General features: G+C 41.2%; 1 long non-coding RNA gene across 1 annotated transcript; it reads left to right on the forward strand.

Annotated features, from left to right (window-relative positions):
* Positions 1 to 251: 251 nt before the first annotated feature.
* On the forward strand, positions 252 to 3,191 carry LOC137473393 (uncharacterized). The gene is made up of 3 exons (XR_010998759.1): positions 252 to 563; positions 895 to 1,018; positions 2,944 to 3,191. It is a non-coding gene; the product is annotated as an uncharacterized lncRNA (long non-coding RNA).
* Positions 3,192 to 3,703: the final 512 nt, after the last annotated feature.

The raw sequence follows: 3,703 nt of genomic DNA on the forward strand, positions 1-3,703 counted from the left end.
CAATGGTAATGCAAAGCTCTCTGTGGTCAGGATCCTGGACAGATCTGAGGACCAGCTGCTACTTAAAATAAAGAATTTTTTTGTCAGAAACCTGTTATATAGTGTGGGGTATCAATGACAGCTGGCAGCTCCGAAAGGGCAAGTGAGCTGTGTGCTGAGTGTGACCTCTGGCCATTATGACATTAACAAGGGGCCTGGAATTGAATAAGCACCGCGTCCACCATGATAACACTCAGAGACAGCTACTTAGATCAGCCTGGATTCAGTGATTGCCCAGCAAGTTCATGGTCTTGGACCATGATACAGAAAGTGTGCAGTGTGCAAAGGTCAGGATAAGGAGATATGAGACTTGACAGTGGCAGGGATGAAGGGCAAGACATATAGCTTGCAAGCTTCTCTGAAGGGGAAGGCAGGGGATCCTGCACTGAGGTTGCTTCCAGCTCCTTCTTCACTCTGGCTCTCGGTAACCAGATATCTCTGAGAGTTGGAAGCTCAACTCCCAGAGCCAATAGGGCTTGGAATCAGAATCACAGAATAGTTTGGGTTGGAAGAGACCTTTACAGGTCAGCTAGTCCAACCCTCCTGCAACGAGCAGGAACACCTCTGATTACATCAGGTTGCTCCCAGTCCTGTCCAACCTGATCTTGAACACTTCCAGGGACAGGGCATCTAGTACTTCTCTGGGCAACCTGTTCCAGTGTTTCACTGCCTTCATAAAAATTTTATTCTTTATGTCTAGTCTGAACCTGCCATCTTGCAGTTTAAAGCCATTAGCCTTTGTCTAATCACTACAGGCCCCATTTTTCTTATAAGCTCTTTTCAGTATTGAAAGGTCACAATACCATCTCCCTGGTGCCTTCTCTTCCCTAAGTTTAACACTCCCTAATTTCTCAGCCTTTTCCCACAGGAGAGATGCTTCAATCCTCTGGTAATTTGTTCTGGCCCTCCTCTGGACCTGTTTCAACAGGTCCATATCTTTCCTCTTCTTAGGATCCCAGAGCTGGATGCAGCACTGCAGGTAGGGTCAGAGAGGAGCAGTGGGGCAGACTGTTATAGCCATTAGTCTGAATGCCTAAGAAATGGATGTGGAGGTTGTGCTTACTTGTTAGTATAGAAAAAGATAATCTTCACCTCACCTCGCTGCTACCTCGCTACACAACAGGTGTAGGATGTATGCATATATATATATATATATATATATATATATATATATAAGATGCACGTGGGATACGCTGAAAAGAATTCTTGTTTGGATACGATTTTTTATTGTTTGTTGCCATACATCAAAATGTGTTACTAATCTTCTGGCTAAATATCAATGTGTTTTCTGGTCTGCATTTTTAAAATTTTCATTTTATTTTGGTAATTTCAATCAGCATGAGAATGGTTGCACAAGAAATAATCTAAATGAGAATAAAATAGGTCCAAGATTGACAATGTAGGAAAAAGGGATGCAACCCCCTCCCCCCAAAAAAAATCTAATGGCCCAGTGCAGATGGTCACAGCAATGTTTGTTGTAAATCATAACAGGATGATTATGTGTTCCAGTTTCCTATGTAGACAAGTGTCATTCCAAACCTCTTCTCATCCTGAAATTTGCTCTCTATCTGATCTTAACCAATAGTCAGTCATGAGTCATATGTATTAGTCATGTAAAGTGTGGTTATGTACAAATATGCTGTGTGAAATACAAGGATTAATTTATGGCAAGGCAGAACTTTTATGTTGGTGGGAATCCTTTGCAAAAGGGATGTTGTTAACCTATAATGAGTTACCAGTCTTTTAAAGACTTAGGCAGTCCCAGGAACAGTCATTAACAAACTGTCTGGGCAAGGAGACAGTTTGGAGAAGACACAGGAAATATTGGCATATCCAAAGCAAGGGATAGTGCTGGGTTGCTTGAGGAAAGGAAGGCTTCAGCCCTTCCTAACTTCTTCTGGAGAGAAAGTGGGAAAACCTGGTGTTTACACCTGAGGATTCTTGAAGGGGAATAGGGTCAATAAAAGACAAAGGGTCTGTCAAACTCTCAACCTGTCTCTGTGAAGGTTTTATGATAAAGCTGAGAATTGTATGCCAGCTTATTAGAGTTATTTGATCTGCCAAATATGCAGAGGTGACTGTTTTATCTGCTCTGCAAACTCAGAGGATAGAAAGGTGTTTTTGTTGGAGGACAGGTTCTGGGACCAGGGATGAGTGGACAGAGACACAGAAGACAACCACACACTAATTGCAGAGCTGGTTTAAGAACTGGCAATGAAGGAATCTGGAAGGGTAAATCTCCCAGTGCATGAAGTGAGATATGTAGGAATGCACTCCAACCTCAGGGATCCAGAGGGATCCACCTCTAGCATTGCTCTGGTACAGCAATGCTAGAGAGAAAAAGCTATTTAAAATAAGTAAGACTTTTATATTGGTCTGGTTTCATAGTGGTTTTGCTCTGTCAGTCTCAGTTATAAAGTCAAGGAATAAAGATGGTATTTGAGCTGAGAACATCCTGTTATGAAATTTAATAAGTACTGCTAGTACTATTTCATCCAGAAATGCTTCCACTTACTGTGAAGTAATTACATTCTCTGCTCTCCCCCTCTCTCTGTGTCCTTCTCTTTCCATTTCCAATAAACATCAGAGTAGTCTGCCTGCATTTTTCTTAATGTGCTAGCTACAGTTGGGAATTGCACCTTAATATGATTTTAATTTATGTTAACATTACTGAAAGGGTTTAGCAACTCTCAGCACCTGAACATCATGGTAATGAAAGGGGGGGGACTATGGGATTAGTCCATCACCTCTACTTTTTTTTTACATTTCTTTTACTTTCCTGTTTTCTTTAGTAATATCCTAAACTCTCATAAAAGTCTGAATATATTAACTATTTGGATGCTAAGAAAAAAATATTATCTGTTTTTTATCACAAGGGTATAAAGCTTAATGTTTTAATTTCAGGTAAGAAAGCATAGCTGGAAACACCAGCCAGCATAGAGCTGTCAGAACTCTTTCTGTCTCTTAATTGTTGGCTTTGAGCAGAACACCAAAGATGACAAAACCCAGGAATCATTTTGGGGAGCTGCTGATGCTGAAAGTAAGATACCAAACATCTGTTTCTGGCTCATTAACTTACAAGCTACCTTGATGTGGGGAGAAAGATGTTTACTTGTTGTTTTTTTTTTTTTTACTACAGCTTCAGCATGAGGTTTTACTGAGGTTTGGTTTTTTTTGGTGGGTTTTTTTTGGTTTGGTTTTTTTTTTTTTTGCCTAGTAGCTACTCTTACACAAAGCTGTCTTGCAAATCTGGTATTTTCTATCTAGATCTGCCAAACTGAAAGCATAATCTGATAACGAAGTGATGCTTTCACACTCACTCACCACTCCTCCATCAAAGAGGACGCTCCTCCAATGCTCTTTTTCTCTTTCCTGCAAGTTTACTGTCGAAGAGGGCTAGGTCAGTTTATTGCAGGATACGACAGATTGTCCTTGGGGGATATCTCAGTGAAGACACCCAGCTTCTGTCAGGGCTGTGAGCCTTGAGGATGCCCCCAGACCTCTTGAGGGATGTGTGGGATGCACATCAGTTTTATATGCAGAAATGTAAGGGATACAACTCTCAGGGCTTTATCCATCATGAGTGGTCCAGCTGTGGGAGCTGAGGGAGCCAAAACACCTGATAGATAACATTTTGAATTCCTGAGTCCAAAAAGCACCTTCT

Source organism: Anomalospiza imberbis, chromosome 4, assembly GCF_031753505.1.
Source record: "Anomalospiza imberbis isolate Cuckoo-Finch-1a 21T00152 chromosome 4, ASM3175350v1, whole genome shotgun sequence".
NCBI lineage: Eukaryota > Metazoa > Chordata > Aves > Passeriformes > Viduidae > Anomalospiza > Anomalospiza imberbis.